The sequence below is a fragment of the Ornithodoros turicata genome, chromosome 1 (genome assembly GCF_037126465.1).
Source record: "Ornithodoros turicata isolate Travis chromosome 1, ASM3712646v1, whole genome shotgun sequence".
NCBI classification, from domain to species: domain Eukaryota; kingdom Metazoa; phylum Arthropoda; class Arachnida; order Ixodida; family Argasidae; genus Ornithodoros; species Ornithodoros turicata.
Window position 1 is genome coordinate 165,466,453 of NC_088201.1, and position 12,721 is coordinate 165,479,173.

At 47.0% G+C, this 12,721-nt stretch overlaps 43 non-coding genes across 43 annotated transcripts; all 43 read right to left on the bottom strand.

The window, feature by feature from the left end:
• Positions 1–106: 106 nt before the first annotated feature.
• On the bottom strand, positions 107–179 carry Trnav-uac (transfer RNA valine (anticodon UAC)). Its single transcript has one exon. It is a non-coding gene; the product is annotated as a tRNA-Val (tRNA).
• Positions 180–392: 213 nt separating this feature from the next.
• Trnav-uac (transfer RNA valine (anticodon UAC)) lies at positions 393–465 on the bottom strand. The gene has a single exon. It is a non-coding gene; the product is annotated as a tRNA-Val (tRNA).
• A 221-nt stretch (positions 466–686) lies between these two features.
• Trnav-uac (transfer RNA valine (anticodon UAC)) lies at positions 687–759 on the bottom strand. The gene has a single exon. It is a non-coding gene; the product is annotated as a tRNA-Val (tRNA).
• A 221-nt stretch (positions 760–980) lies between these two features.
• On the bottom strand, positions 981–1,053 carry Trnav-uac (transfer RNA valine (anticodon UAC)). The gene has a single exon. It is a non-coding gene; the product is annotated as a tRNA-Val (tRNA).
• A 221-nt stretch (positions 1,054–1,274) lies between these two features.
• Positions 1,275–1,347, bottom strand: Trnav-uac (transfer RNA valine (anticodon UAC)). Its single transcript has one exon. It is a non-coding gene; the product is annotated as a tRNA-Val (tRNA).
• Positions 1,348–1,568: 221 nt separating this feature from the next.
• Trnav-uac (transfer RNA valine (anticodon UAC)) lies at positions 1,569–1,641 on the bottom strand. Its single transcript has one exon. It is a non-coding gene; the product is annotated as a tRNA-Val (tRNA).
• Positions 1,642–1,862: 221 nt separating this feature from the next.
• Positions 1,863–1,935, bottom strand: Trnav-uac (transfer RNA valine (anticodon UAC)). Its single transcript has one exon. It is a non-coding gene; the product is annotated as a tRNA-Val (tRNA).
• A 221-nt stretch (positions 1,936–2,156) lies between these two features.
• Trnav-uac (transfer RNA valine (anticodon UAC)) lies at positions 2,157–2,229 on the bottom strand. Its single transcript has one exon. It is a non-coding gene; the product is annotated as a tRNA-Val (tRNA).
• A 221-nt stretch (positions 2,230–2,450) lies between these two features.
• Trnav-uac (transfer RNA valine (anticodon UAC)) lies at positions 2,451–2,523 on the bottom strand. The gene has a single exon. It is a non-coding gene; the product is annotated as a tRNA-Val (tRNA).
• A 221-nt stretch (positions 2,524–2,744) lies between these two features.
• Positions 2,745–2,817, bottom strand: Trnav-uac (transfer RNA valine (anticodon UAC)). The gene has a single exon. It is a non-coding gene; the product is annotated as a tRNA-Val (tRNA).
• Positions 2,818–3,038: 221 nt separating this feature from the next.
• On the bottom strand, positions 3,039–3,111 carry Trnav-uac (transfer RNA valine (anticodon UAC)). Its single transcript has one exon. It is a non-coding gene; the product is annotated as a tRNA-Val (tRNA).
• Positions 3,112–3,332: 221 nt separating this feature from the next.
• Positions 3,333–3,405, bottom strand: Trnav-uac (transfer RNA valine (anticodon UAC)). Its single transcript has one exon. It is a non-coding gene; the product is annotated as a tRNA-Val (tRNA).
• Positions 3,406–3,626: 221 nt separating this feature from the next.
• On the bottom strand, positions 3,627–3,699 carry Trnav-uac (transfer RNA valine (anticodon UAC)). Its single transcript has one exon. It is a non-coding gene; the product is annotated as a tRNA-Val (tRNA).
• A 221-nt stretch (positions 3,700–3,920) lies between these two features.
• Trnav-uac (transfer RNA valine (anticodon UAC)) lies at positions 3,921–3,993 on the bottom strand. The gene has a single exon. It is a non-coding gene; the product is annotated as a tRNA-Val (tRNA).
• A 221-nt stretch (positions 3,994–4,214) lies between these two features.
• Trnav-uac (transfer RNA valine (anticodon UAC)) lies at positions 4,215–4,287 on the bottom strand. The gene has a single exon. It is a non-coding gene; the product is annotated as a tRNA-Val (tRNA).
• A 221-nt stretch (positions 4,288–4,508) lies between these two features.
• Trnav-uac (transfer RNA valine (anticodon UAC)) lies at positions 4,509–4,581 on the bottom strand. The gene has a single exon. It is a non-coding gene; the product is annotated as a tRNA-Val (tRNA).
• Positions 4,582–4,794: 213 nt separating this feature from the next.
• Positions 4,795–4,867, bottom strand: Trnav-uac (transfer RNA valine (anticodon UAC)). The gene has a single exon. It is a non-coding gene; the product is annotated as a tRNA-Val (tRNA).
• Positions 4,868–5,088: 221 nt separating this feature from the next.
• Positions 5,089–5,161, bottom strand: Trnav-uac (transfer RNA valine (anticodon UAC)). Its single transcript has one exon. It is a non-coding gene; the product is annotated as a tRNA-Val (tRNA).
• A 221-nt stretch (positions 5,162–5,382) lies between these two features.
• Positions 5,383–5,455, bottom strand: Trnav-uac (transfer RNA valine (anticodon UAC)). Its single transcript has one exon. It is a non-coding gene; the product is annotated as a tRNA-Val (tRNA).
• Positions 5,456–5,676: 221 nt separating this feature from the next.
• Positions 5,677–5,749, bottom strand: Trnav-uac (transfer RNA valine (anticodon UAC)). Its single transcript has one exon. It is a non-coding gene; the product is annotated as a tRNA-Val (tRNA).
• Positions 5,750–5,970: 221 nt separating this feature from the next.
• On the bottom strand, positions 5,971–6,043 carry Trnav-uac (transfer RNA valine (anticodon UAC)). The gene has a single exon. It is a non-coding gene; the product is annotated as a tRNA-Val (tRNA).
• Positions 6,044–6,264: 221 nt separating this feature from the next.
• Positions 6,265–6,337, bottom strand: Trnav-uac (transfer RNA valine (anticodon UAC)). Its single transcript has one exon. It is a non-coding gene; the product is annotated as a tRNA-Val (tRNA).
• Positions 6,338–6,558: 221 nt separating this feature from the next.
• Positions 6,559–6,631, bottom strand: Trnav-uac (transfer RNA valine (anticodon UAC)). The gene has a single exon. It is a non-coding gene; the product is annotated as a tRNA-Val (tRNA).
• Positions 6,632–6,852: 221 nt separating this feature from the next.
• Positions 6,853–6,925, bottom strand: Trnav-uac (transfer RNA valine (anticodon UAC)). Its single transcript has one exon. It is a non-coding gene; the product is annotated as a tRNA-Val (tRNA).
• A 221-nt stretch (positions 6,926–7,146) lies between these two features.
• Trnav-uac (transfer RNA valine (anticodon UAC)) lies at positions 7,147–7,219 on the bottom strand. The gene has a single exon. It is a non-coding gene; the product is annotated as a tRNA-Val (tRNA).
• Positions 7,220–7,440: 221 nt separating this feature from the next.
• Positions 7,441–7,513, bottom strand: Trnav-uac (transfer RNA valine (anticodon UAC)). The gene has a single exon. It is a non-coding gene; the product is annotated as a tRNA-Val (tRNA).
• A 221-nt stretch (positions 7,514–7,734) lies between these two features.
• Trnav-uac (transfer RNA valine (anticodon UAC)) lies at positions 7,735–7,807 on the bottom strand. The gene has a single exon. It is a non-coding gene; the product is annotated as a tRNA-Val (tRNA).
• Positions 7,808–8,028: 221 nt separating this feature from the next.
• Trnav-uac (transfer RNA valine (anticodon UAC)) lies at positions 8,029–8,101 on the bottom strand. The gene has a single exon. It is a non-coding gene; the product is annotated as a tRNA-Val (tRNA).
• Positions 8,102–8,322: 221 nt separating this feature from the next.
• Positions 8,323–8,395, bottom strand: Trnav-uac (transfer RNA valine (anticodon UAC)). The gene has a single exon. It is a non-coding gene; the product is annotated as a tRNA-Val (tRNA).
• Positions 8,396–8,616: 221 nt separating this feature from the next.
• On the bottom strand, positions 8,617–8,689 carry Trnav-uac (transfer RNA valine (anticodon UAC)). Its single transcript has one exon. It is a non-coding gene; the product is annotated as a tRNA-Val (tRNA).
• A 221-nt stretch (positions 8,690–8,910) lies between these two features.
• Positions 8,911–8,983, bottom strand: Trnav-uac (transfer RNA valine (anticodon UAC)). The gene has a single exon. It is a non-coding gene; the product is annotated as a tRNA-Val (tRNA).
• Positions 8,984–9,203: 220 nt separating this feature from the next.
• Trnav-uac (transfer RNA valine (anticodon UAC)) lies at positions 9,204–9,276 on the bottom strand. Its single transcript has one exon. It is a non-coding gene; the product is annotated as a tRNA-Val (tRNA).
• Positions 9,277–9,497: 221 nt separating this feature from the next.
• Positions 9,498–9,570, bottom strand: Trnav-uac (transfer RNA valine (anticodon UAC)). Its single transcript has one exon. It is a non-coding gene; the product is annotated as a tRNA-Val (tRNA).
• A 221-nt stretch (positions 9,571–9,791) lies between these two features.
• Positions 9,792–9,864, bottom strand: Trnav-uac (transfer RNA valine (anticodon UAC)). The gene has a single exon. It is a non-coding gene; the product is annotated as a tRNA-Val (tRNA).
• A 220-nt stretch (positions 9,865–10,084) lies between these two features.
• Positions 10,085–10,157, bottom strand: Trnav-uac (transfer RNA valine (anticodon UAC)). Its single transcript has one exon. It is a non-coding gene; the product is annotated as a tRNA-Val (tRNA).
• A 220-nt stretch (positions 10,158–10,377) lies between these two features.
• Positions 10,378–10,450, bottom strand: Trnav-uac (transfer RNA valine (anticodon UAC)). The gene has a single exon. It is a non-coding gene; the product is annotated as a tRNA-Val (tRNA).
• Positions 10,451–10,671: 221 nt separating this feature from the next.
• Trnav-uac (transfer RNA valine (anticodon UAC)) lies at positions 10,672–10,744 on the bottom strand. The gene has a single exon. It is a non-coding gene; the product is annotated as a tRNA-Val (tRNA).
• A 221-nt stretch (positions 10,745–10,965) lies between these two features.
• Positions 10,966–11,038, bottom strand: Trnav-uac (transfer RNA valine (anticodon UAC)). Its single transcript has one exon. It is a non-coding gene; the product is annotated as a tRNA-Val (tRNA).
• Positions 11,039–11,259: 221 nt separating this feature from the next.
• On the bottom strand, positions 11,260–11,332 carry Trnav-uac (transfer RNA valine (anticodon UAC)). The gene has a single exon. It is a non-coding gene; the product is annotated as a tRNA-Val (tRNA).
• A 221-nt stretch (positions 11,333–11,553) lies between these two features.
• Positions 11,554–11,626, bottom strand: Trnav-uac (transfer RNA valine (anticodon UAC)). The gene has a single exon. It is a non-coding gene; the product is annotated as a tRNA-Val (tRNA).
• A 221-nt stretch (positions 11,627–11,847) lies between these two features.
• Trnav-uac (transfer RNA valine (anticodon UAC)) lies at positions 11,848–11,920 on the bottom strand. Its single transcript has one exon. It is a non-coding gene; the product is annotated as a tRNA-Val (tRNA).
• Positions 11,921–12,141: 221 nt separating this feature from the next.
• Trnav-uac (transfer RNA valine (anticodon UAC)) lies at positions 12,142–12,214 on the bottom strand. Its single transcript has one exon. It is a non-coding gene; the product is annotated as a tRNA-Val (tRNA).
• Positions 12,215–12,434: 220 nt separating this feature from the next.
• On the bottom strand, positions 12,435–12,507 carry Trnav-uac (transfer RNA valine (anticodon UAC)). The gene has a single exon. It is a non-coding gene; the product is annotated as a tRNA-Val (tRNA).
• Positions 12,508–12,721: the final 214 nt, after the last annotated feature.

The window sequence follows — 12,721 nt, forward strand, 5'->3', positions numbered from 1 at the left end:
GCGTATCATTATGTATGTATTTTTCCATGGACCATCCGTTCTTCCGTTCGGTACGCATGCGTCGAACGACCATACTCCTGTTGCGACAAAAACGAAAATGTATACTTGTTTCCGCTCGGGATCGAACCGAGGACCTTGTGCGTGTAAAGCACACGTGATAACCACTACACCACGGAAACGACTGCCTTGTTTGGGATGGTACATTGCATGTCTTGGAAAAAGTGTATTCCACAGGATTTTGGATGAATGATTTAGGAGATGTAACCCACCCGGTCTCTACCGCAGGAATCACGTGCGTATCATTATGTATGTATTTTTCCATGGACCATCCGTTCGGTACGCATGCGTCGAACGACCATACTCCTGTTGCGACAAAAACGAAAATGTATACTTGTTTCCGCTCGGGATCGAACCGAGGACCTTGTGCGTGTAAAGCACACGTGATAACCACTACACCACGGAAACGACTGCCTTGTTTGGGATGGTACATTGCATGTCTTGGAAAAAGTGTATTCCACAGGATTTTGGATGAATGATTTAGGAGATGTAGCCCACCCGGTCTCTACCGCAGGAATCACGTGCGTATCATTATGTATGTATTTTTCCATGGACCATACGTTCTTCCGTTCGGTACGCATGCGTCGAACGACCATACTCCTGTTGCGACAAAAACGAAAATGCAAACTTGTTTCCGCTCGGGATCGAACCGAGGACCTTGTGCGTGTAAAGCACACGTGATAACCACTACACCACGGAAACGACTGCGTTGTTTGGGATGGTACATTGCATGTCTTGGAAAAAGTGTATTCCACAGGATTTCGGATGAATGATTTAGGAGATGTAACCCACCCGGTCTCTACCGCAGGAATCACGTGCGTATCATTATGTATGTATTTTTCCATGGACCATCCGTTCTTCCGTTCGGTACGCATGCGTCGAACGACCATACTCCTGTTGCGACAAAAACGAAAATGTATACTTGTTTCCGCTCGGGATCGAACCGAGGACCTTGTGCGTGTAAAGCACACGTGATAACCACTACACCACGGAAACGACTGCCTTGTTTGCGATGGTACCTTGCATGTCTTGGAAAAAGTGTATTCCACAGGATTTTGGATGAATGATTTAGGAGATGTAACCCACCCGGTCTCTACCGCAGGAATCACGTGCGTATCATTATGTATGTATTTTTCCATGGACCATCCGTTCTTCCGTTCGGTACGCATGCGTCGAACGACCATACTCCTGTTGCGACAAAAACGAAAATGCAGACTTGTTTCCGCTCGGGATCGAACCGAGGACCTTGTGCGTGTAAAGCACACGTGATAACCACTACACCACGGAAACGACTGCCTTGTTTGGGATGGTACATTGCATGTCTTGGAAAAAGTGTATTCCACAGGACTTTGGATGAATGATTTAGGAGATGTAACCCACCCGGTCTCTACCGCAGGAATCACGTGCGTATCATTATGTATGTATTTTTCCATGGACCATCCGTTCTTCCGTTCGGTACGCATGCGTCGAACGACCATACTCCTGTTGCGACAAAAACGAAAATGCAGACTTGTTTCCGCTCGGGATCGAACCGAGGACCTTGTGCGTGTAAAGCACACGTGATAACCACTACACCACGGAAACGACTGCCTTGTTTGGGATGGTACATTGCATGTCTTGGAAAAAGTGTATTCCACAGGATTTTGGATGAATGATTTAGGAGATGTAACCCACCCGGTCTCTACCGCAGGAATCACGTGCGTATCATTATGTATGTATTTTTCCATGGACCATCCGTTCTTCCGTTCGGTACGCATGCGTCGAACGACCATACTCCTGTTGTGACAAAAACGAAAATGTATACTTGTTTCCGCTCGGGATCGAACCGAGGACCGTGTGCGTGTAAAGCACACGTGATAACCACTACACCACGGAAACGACTGCCTTGTTTGGGATGGTACATTGCATGTCTTGGAAAAAGTGTATTCCACAGGATTTTGGATGAATGATTTAGGAGATGTAACCCACCCGGTCTCTACCGCAGGAATCACGTGCGTATCATTATGTATGTATTTTTCCATGGACCATCCGTTCTTCCGTTCGGTACGCATGCGTCGAACGACCATACTCCTGTTGCGACAAAAACGAAAATGTATACTTGTTTCCGCTCGGGATCGAACCGAGGACCTTGTGCGTGTAAAGCACACGTGATAACCACTACACCACGGAAACGACTGCGTTGTTTGGGATGGTACATTGCATGTCTTGGAAAAAGTGTATTCCACAGGATTTCGGATGAATGATTTAGGAGATGTAACCCACCCGGTCTCTACCGCAGGAATCACGTGCGTATCATTATGTATGTATTTTTCCATGGACCATCCGTTCTTCCGTTCGGTACGCATGCGTCGAACGACCATACTCCTGTTGCGACAAAAACGAAAATGTATACTTGTTTCCGCTCGGGATCGAACCGAGGACCTTGTGCGTGTAAAGCACACGTGATAACCACTACACCACGGAAACGACTGCCTTGTTTGCGATGGTACCTTGCATGTCTTGGAAAAAGTGTATTCCACAGGATTTTGGATGAATGATTTAGGAGATGTAACCCACCCGGTCTCTACCGCAGGAATCACGTGCGTATCATTATGTATGTATTTTTCCATGGACCATCCGTTCTTCCGTTCGGTACGCATGCGTCGAACGACCATACTCCTGTTGCGACAAAAACGAAAATGCAGACTTGTTTCCGCTCGGGATCGAACCGAGGACCTTGTGCGTGTAAAGCACACGTGATAACCACTACACCACGGAAACGACTGCCTTGTTTGGGATGGTACATTGCATGTCTTGGAAAAAGTGTATTCCACAGGACTTTGGATGAATGATTTAGGAGATGTAGCCCACCCGGTCTCTACCGCAGGAATCACGTGCGTATCATTATGTATGTATTTTTCCATGGACCATCCGTTCTTCCGTTCGGTACGCATGCGTCGAACGACCATACTCCTGTTGCGACAAAAACGAAAATGCAGACTTGTTTCCGCTCGGGATCGAACCGAGGACCTTGTGCGTGTAAAGCACACGTGATAACCACTACACCACGGAAACGACTGCCTTGTTTGGGATGGTACATTGCATGTCTTGGAAAAAGTGTATTCCACAGGATTTTGGATGAATGATTTAGGAGATGTAACCCACCCGGTCTCTACCGCAGGAATCACGTGCGTATCATTATGTATGTATTTTTCCATGGACCATCCGTTCTTCCGTTCGGTACGCATGCGTCGAACGACCATACTCCTGTTGTGACAAAAACGAAAATGTATACTTGTTTCCGCTCGGGATCGAACCGAGGACCGTGTGCGTGTAAAGCACACGTGATAACCACTACACCACGGAAACGACTGCCTTGTTTGGGATGGTACATTGCATGTCTTGGAAAAAGTGTATTCCACAGGATTTTGGATGAATGATTTAGGAGATGTAACCCACCCGGTCTCTACCGCAGGAATCACGTGCGTATCATTATGTATGTATTTTTCCATGGACCATCCGTTCTTCCGTTCGGTACGCATGCGTCGAACGACCATACTCCTGTTGCGACAAAAACGAAAATGTATACTTGTTTCCGCTCGGGATCGAACCGAGGACCTTGTGCGTGTAAAGCACACGTGATAACCACTACACCACGGAAACGACTGCCTTGTTTGGGATGGTACATTGCATGTCTTGGAAAAAGTGTATTCCACAGGACTTTGGATGAATGATTTAGGAGATGTAGCCCACCCGGTCTCTACCGCAGGAATCACGTGCGTATCATTATGTATGTATTTTTCCATGGACCATCCGTTCTTCCGTTCGGTACGCATGCGTCGAACGACCATACTCCTGTTGTGACAAAAACGAAAATGTATACTTGTTTCCGCTCGGGATCGAACCGAGGACCGTGTGCGTGTAAAGCACACGTGATAACCACTACACCACGGAAACGACTGCCTTGTTTGGGATGGTACATTGCATGTCTTGGAAAAAGTGTATTCCACAGGATTTTGGATGAATGATTTAGGAGATGTAACCCACCCGGTCTCTACCGCAGGAATCACGTGCGTATCATTATGTATGTATTTTTCCATGGACCATCCGTTCTTCCGTTCGGTACGCATGCGTCGAACGACCATACTCCTGTTGCGACAAAAACGAAAATGTATACTTGTTTCCGCTCGGGATCGAACCGAGGACCTTGTGCGTGTAAAGCACACGTGATAACCACTACACCACGGAAACGACTGCCTTGTTTGGGATGGTACATTGCATGTCTTGGAAAAAGTGTATTCCACAGGACTTTGGATGAATGATTTAGGAGATGTAGCCCACCCGGTCTCTACCGCAGGAATCACGTGCGTATCATAATGTATGTATTTTTCCATGGACCATCCGTTCTTCCGTTCGGTACGCATGCGTCGAACGACCATACTCCTGTTGCGACAAAAACGAAAATGCAGACTTGTTTCCGCTCGGGATCGAACCGAGGACCTTGTGCGTGTAAAGCACACGTGATAACCACTACACCACGGAAACGACTGCCTTGTTTGGGATGGTACATTGCATGTCTTGGAAAAAGTGTATTCCACAGGACTTTGGATGAATGATTTAGGAGATGTAGCCCACCCGGTCTCTACCGCAGGAATCACGTGCGTATCATTATGTATGTATTTTTCCATGGACCTTCCGTTCGGTACGCATGCGTCGAACGACCATACTCCTGTTGCGACAAAAACGAAAATGCAGACTCGTTTCCGCTCGGGATCGAACCGAGGACCTTGTGCGTGTAAAGCACACGTGATAACCACTACACCACGGAAACGACTGCCTTGTTTGGGATGGTACATTGCATGTCTTGGAAAAAGTGTATTCCACAGGACTTTGGATGAATGATTTAGGAGATGTAGCCCACCCGGTCTCTACCGCAGGAATCACGTGCGTATCATTATGTATGTATTTTTCCATGGACCATCCGTTCTTCCGTTCGGTACGCATGCGTCGAACGACCATACTCCTGTTGCGACAAAAACGAAAATGCAGACTTGTTTCCGCTCGGGATCGAACCGAGGACCTTGTGCGTGTAAAGCACACGTGATAACCACTACACCACGGAAACGACTGCCTTGTTTGGGATGGTACATTGCATGTCTTGGAAAAAGTGTATTCCACAGGATTTTGGATGAATGATTTAGGAGATGTAACCCACCCGGTCTCTACCGCAGGAATCACGTGCGTATCATTATGTATGTATTTTTCCATGGACCATCCGTTCTTCCGTTCGGTACGCATGCGTCGAACGACCATACTCCTGTTGCGACAAAAACGAAAATGTATACTTGTTTCCGCTCGGGATCGAACCGAGGACCTTGTGCGTGTAAAGCACACGTGATAACCACTACACCACGGAAACGACTGCCTTGTTTGGGATGGTACATTGCATGTCTTGGAAAAAGTGTATTCCACAGGACTTTGGATGAATGATTTAGGAGATGTAGCCCACCCGGTCTCTACCGCAGGAATCACGTGCGTATCATTATGTATGTATTTTTCCATGGACCATCCGTTCTTCCGTTCGGTACGCATGCGTCGAACGACCATACTCCTGTTGCGACAAAAACGAAAATGCAGACTTGTTTCCGCTCGGGATCGAACCGAGGACCTTGTGCGTGTAAAGCACACGTGATAACCACTACACCACGGAAACGACTGCCTTGTTTGGGATGGTACATTGCATGTCTTGGAAAAAGTGTATTCCACAGGATTTTGGATGAATGATTTAGGAGATGTAACCCACCCGGTCTCTACCGCAGGAATCACGTGCGTATCATTATGTATGTATTTTTCCATGGACCATCCGTTCTTCCGTTCGGTACGCATGCGTCGAACGACCATACTCCTGTTGCGACAAAAACGAAAATGTATACTTGTTTCCGCTCGGGATCGAACCGAGGACCTTGTGCGTGTAAAGCACACGTGATAACCACTACACCACGGAAACGACTGCCTTGTTTGGGATGGTACATTGCATGTCTTGGAAAAAGTGTATTCCACAGGATTTTGGATGAATGATTTAGGAGATGTAACCCACCCGGTCTCTACCGCAGGAATCACGTGCGTATCATTATGTATGTATTTTTCCATGGACCATCCGTTCTTCCGTTCGGTACGCATGCGTCGAACGACCATACTCCTGTTGCGACAAAAACGAAAATGCAGACTTGTTTCCGCTCGGGATCGAACCGAGGACCTTGTGCGTGTAAAGCACACGTGATAACCACTACACCACGGAAACGACTGCCTTGTTTGGGATGGTACATTGCATGTCTTGGAAAAAGTGTATTCCACAGGATTTTGGATGAATGATTTAGGAGATGTAGCCCACCCGGTCTCTACCGCAGGAATCACGTGCGTATCATTATGTATGTATTTTTCCATGGACCATCCGTTCTTCCGTTCGGTACGCATGCGTCGAACGACCATACTCCTGTTGCGACAAAAACGAAAATGCAGACTTGTTTCCGCTCGGGATCGAACCGAGGACCTTGTGCGTGTAAAGCACACGTGATAACCACTACACCACGGAAACGACTGCCTTGTTTGGGATGGTACATTGCATGTCTTGGAAAAAGTGTATTCCACAGGATTTTGGATGAATGATTTAGGAGATGTAACCCACCCGGTCTCTACCGCAGGAATCACGTGCGTATCATTATGTATGTATTTTTCCATGGACCATCCGTTCTTCCGTTCGGTACGCATGCGTCGAACGACCATACTCCTGTTGCGACAAAAACGAAAATGTATACTTGTTTCCGCTCGGGATCGAACCGAGGACCTTGTGCGTGTAAAGCACACGTGATAACCACTACACCACGGAAACGACTGCCTTGTTTGGGATGGTACATTGCATGTCTTGGAAAAAGTGTATTCCACAGGATTTTGGATGAATGATTTAGGAGATGTAGCCCACCCGGTCTCTACCGCAGGAATCACGTGCGTATCATTATGTATGTATTTTTCCATGGACCATCCGTTCTTCCGTTCGGTACGCATGCGTCGAACGACCATACTCCTGTTGCGACAAAAACGAAAATGCAGACTTGTTTCCGCTCGGGATCGAACCGAGGACCTTGTGCGTGTAAAGCACACGTGATAACCACTACACCACGGAAACGACTGCCTTGTTTGGGATGGTACATTGCATGTCTTGGAAAAAGTGTATTCCACAGGATTTTGGATGAATGATTTAGGAGATGTAACCCACCCGGTCTCTACCGCAGGAATCACGTGCGTATCATTATGTATGTATTTTTCCATGGACCATCCGTTCTTCCGTTCGGTACGCATGCGTCGAACGACCATACTCCTGTTGCGACAAAAACGAAAATGTATACTTGTTTCCGCTCGGGATCGAACCGAGGACCTTGTGCGTGTAAAGCACACGTGATAACCACTACACCACGGAAACGACTGCCTTGTTTGGGATGGTACATTGCATGTCTTGGAAAAAGTGTATTCCACAGGATTTTGGATGAATGATTTAGGAGATGTAGCCCACCCGGTCTCTACCGCAGGAATCACGTGCGTATCATTATGTATGTATTTTTCCATGGACCATCCGTTCTTCCGTTCGGTACGCATGCGTCGAACGACCATACTCCTGTTGCGACAAAAACGAAAATGCAGACTTGTTTCCGCTCGGGATCGAACCGAGGACCTTGTGCGTGTAAAGCACACGTGATAACCACTACACCACGGAAACGACTGCCTTGTTTGGGATGGTACATTGCATGTCTTGGAAAAAGTGTATTCCACAGGATTTTGGATGAATGATTTAGGAGATGTAACCCACCCGGTCTCTACCGCAGGAATCACGTGCGTATCATTATGTATGTATTTTTCCATGGACCATCCGTTCTTCCGTTCGGTACGCATGCGTCGAACGACCATACTCCTGTTGCGACAAAAACGAAAATGTATACTTGTTTCCGCTCGGGATCGAACCGAGGACCTTGTGCGTGTAAAGCACACGTGATAACCACTACACCACGGAAACGACTGCCTTGTTTGGGATGGTACATTGCATGTCTTGGAAAAAGTGTATTCCACAGGATTTTGGATGAATGATTTAGGAGATGTAGCCCACCCGGTCTCTACCGCAGGAATCACGTGCGTATCATTATGTATGTATTTTTCCATGGACCATCCGTTCTTCCGTTCGGTACGCATGCGTCGAACGACCATACTCCTGTTGCGACAAAAACGAAAATGCAGACTTGTTTCCGCTCGGGATCGAACCGAGGACCTTGTGCGTGTAAAGCACACGTGATAACCACTACACCACGGAAACGACTGCCTTGTTTGGGATGGTACATTGCATGTCTTGGAAAAAGTGTATTCCACAGGATTTTGGATGAATGATTTAGGAGATGTAACCCACCCGGTCTCTACCGCAGGAATCACGTGCGTATCATTATGTATGTATTTTTCCATGGACCATCCGTTCTTCCGTTCGGTACGCATGCGTCGAACGACCATACTCCTGTTGCGACAAAAACGAAAATGTATACTTGTTTCCGCTCGGGATCGAACCGAGGACCTTGTGCGTGTAAAGCACACGTGATAACCACTACACCACGGAAACGACTGCCTTGTTTGGGATGGTACATTGCATGTCTTGGAAAAAGTGTATTCCACAGGATTTTGGATGAATGATTTAGGAGATGTAACCCACCCGGTCTCTACCGCAGGAATCACGTGCGTATCATTATGTATGTATTTTTCCATGGACCATCCGTTCTTCCGTTCGGTACGCATGCGTCGAACGACCATACTCCTGTTGCGACAAAAACGAAAATGTATACTTGTTTCCGCTCGGGATCGAACCGAGGACCTTGTGCGTGTAAAGCACACGTGATAACCACTACACCACGGAAACGACTGCCTTGTTTGGGATGGTACATTGCATGTCTTGGAAAAAGTGTATTCCACAGGATTTTGGATGAATGATTTAGGAGATGTAACCCACCCGGTCTCTACCGCAGGAATCACGTGCGTATCATTATGTATGTATTTTTCCATGGACCATCCGTTCTTCCGTTCGGTACGCATGCGTCGAACGACCATACTCCTGTTGCGACAAAAACGAAATGTATACTTGTTTCCGCTCGGGATCGAACCGAGGACCTTGTGCGTGTAAAGCACACGTGATAACCACTACACCACGGAAACGACTGCCTTGTTTGGGATGGTACATTGCATGTCTTGGAAAAAGTGTATTCCACAGGATTTTGGATGAATGATTTAGGAGATGTAACCCACCCGGTCTCTACCGCAGGAATCACGTGCGTATCATTATGTATGTATTTTTCCATGGACCATCCGTTCTTCCGTTCGGTACGCATGCGTCGAACGACCATACTCCTGTTGCGACAAAAACGAAAATGTATACTTGTTTCCGCTCGGGATCGAACCGAGGACCTTGTGCGTGTAAAGCACACGTGATAACCACTACACCACGGAAACGACTGCCTTGTTTGGGATGGTACATTGCATGTCTTGGAAAAAGTGTATTCCACAGGATTTTGGATGAATGATTTAGGAGATGTAACCCACCCGGTCTCTACCGCAGGAATCACGTGCGTATCATTATGTATGTATTTTTCCATGGACCATCCGTTCTTCCGTTCGGTACGCATGCGTCGAACGACCATACTCCTGTTGCGACAAAAACGAAAATGTATACTTGTTTCCGCTCGGGATCGAACCGAGGACCTTGTGCGTGTAAAGCACACGTGATAACCACTACACCACGGAAACGACTGCCTTGTTTGGGATGGTACATTGCATGTCTTGGAAAAAGTGTATTCCACAGGATTTTGGATGAATGATTTAGGAGATGTAACCCACCCGGTCTCTACCGCAGGAATCACGTGCGTATCATTATGTATGTATTTTTCCATGGACCATCCGTTCTTCCGTTCGGTACGCATGCGTCGAACGACCATACTCCTGTTGCGACAAAACGAAAATGTATACTTGTTTCCGCTCGGGATCGAACCGAGGACCTTGTGCGTGTAAAGCACACGTGATAACCACTACACCACGGAAACGACTGCCTTGTTTGGGATGGTACATTGCATGTCTTGGAAAAAGTGTATTCCACAGGATTTTGGATGAATGATTTAGGAGATGTAACCCACCCGGTCTCTACCGCAGGAATCACGTGCGTATCATTATGTATGTATTTTTCCATGGACCATCCGTTCTTCCGTTCGGTACGCATGCGTCGAACGACCATACTCCTGTTGCGACAAAACGAAAATGTATACTTGTTTCCGCTCGGGATCGAACCGAGGACCTTGTGCGTGTAAAGCACACGTGATAACCACTACACCACGGAAACGACTGCCTTGTTTGGGATGGTACATTGCATGTCTTGGAAAAAGTGTATTCCACAGGATTTTGGATGAATGATTTAGGAGATGTAACCCACCCGGTCTCTACCGCAGGAATCACGTGCGTATCATTATGTATGTATTTTTCCATGGACCATCCGTTCTTCCGTTCGGTACGCATGCGTCGAACGACCATACTCCTGTTGCGACAAAAACGAAAATGTATACTTGTTTCCGCTCGGGATCGAACCGAGGACCTTGTGCGTGTAAAGCACACGTGATAACCACTACACCACGGAAACGACTGCCTTGTTTGGGATGGTACATTGCATGTCTTGGAAAAAGTGTATTCCACAGGATTTTGGATGAATGATTTAGGAGATGTAACCCACCCGGTCTCTACCGCAGGAATCACGTGCGTATCATTATGTATGTATTTTTCCATGGACCATCCGTTCTTCCGTTCGGTACGCATGCGTCGAACGACCATACTCCTGTTGCGACAAAAACGAAAATGTATACTTGTTTCCGCTCGGGATCGAACCGAGGACCTTGTGCGTGTAAAGCACACGTGATAACCACTACACCACGGAAACGACTGCCTTGTTTGGGATGGTACATTGCATGTCTTGGAAAAAGTGTATTCCACAGGATTTTGGATGAATGATTTAGGAGATGTAACCCACCCGGTCTCTACCGCAGGAATCACGTGCGTATCATTATGTATGTATTTTTCCATGGACCATCCGTTCTTCCGTTCGGTACGCATGCGTCGAACGACCATACTCCTGTTGCGACAAAAACGAAAATGTATACTTGTTTCCGCTCGGGATCGAACCGAGGACCTTGTGCGTGTAAAGCACACGTGATAACCACTACACCACGGAAACGACTGCCTTGTTTGGGATGGTACATTGCATGTCTTGGAAAAAGTGTATTCCACAGGATTTTGGATGAATGATTTAGGAGATGTAACCCACCCGGTCTCTACCGCAGGAATCACGTGCGTATCATTATGTATGTATTTTTCCATGGACCATCCGTTCTTCCGTTCGGTACGCATGCGTCGAACGACCATACTCCTGTTGCGACAAAAACGAAAATGTATACTTGTTTCCGCTCGGGATCGAACCGAGGACCTTGTGCGTGTAAAGCACACGTGATAACCACTACACCACGGAAACGACTGCCTTGTTTGGGATGGTACATTGCATGTCTTGGAAAAAGTGTATTCCACAGGATTTTGGATGAATGATTTAGGAGATGTAACCCACCCGGTCTCTACCGCAGGAATCACGTGCGTATCATTATGTATGTATTTTTCCATGGACCATCCGTTCTTCCGTTCGGTACGCATGCGTCGAACGACCATACTCCTGTTGCGACAAAAACGAAAATGTATACTTGTTTCCGCTCGGGATCGAACCGAGGACCTTGTGCGTGTAAAGCACACGTGATAACCACTACACCACGGAAACGACTGCCTTGTTTGGGATGGTACATTGCATGTCTTGGAAAAAGTGTATTCCACAGGATTTTGGATGAATGATTTAGGAGATGTAACCCACCCGGTCTCTACCGCAGGAATCACGTGCGTATCATTATGTATGTATTTTTCCATGGACCATCCGTTCTTCCGTTCGGTACGCATGCGTCGAACGACCATACTCCTGTTGCGACAAAAACGAAAATGTATACTTGTTTCCGCTCGGGATCGAACCGAGGACCTTGTGCGTGTAAAGCACACGTGATAACCACTACACCACGGAAACGACTGCCTTGTTTGGGATGGTACATTGCATGTCTTGGAAAAAGTGTATTCCACAGGATTTTGGATGAATGATTTAGGAGATGTAACCCACCCGGTCTCTACCGCAGGAATCACGTGCGTATCATTATGTATGTATTTTTCCATGGACCATCCGTTCTTCGTTCGGTACGCATGCGTCGAACGACCATACTCCTGTTGCGACAAAAACGAAAATGTATACTTGTTTCCGCTCGGGATCGAACCGAGGACCTTGTGCGTGTAAAGCACACGTGATAACCACTACACCACGGAAACGACTGCCTTGTTTGGGATGGTACATTGCATGTCTTGGAAAAAGTGTATTCCACAGGATTTTGGATGAATGATTTAGGAGATGTAACCCACCCGGTCTCTACCGCAGGAATCACGTGCGTATCATTATGTATGTATTTTTCCATGGACCATCCGTTCTTCCGTTCGGTACGCATGCGTCGAACGACCATACTCCTGTTGCGACAAAAACGAAAAT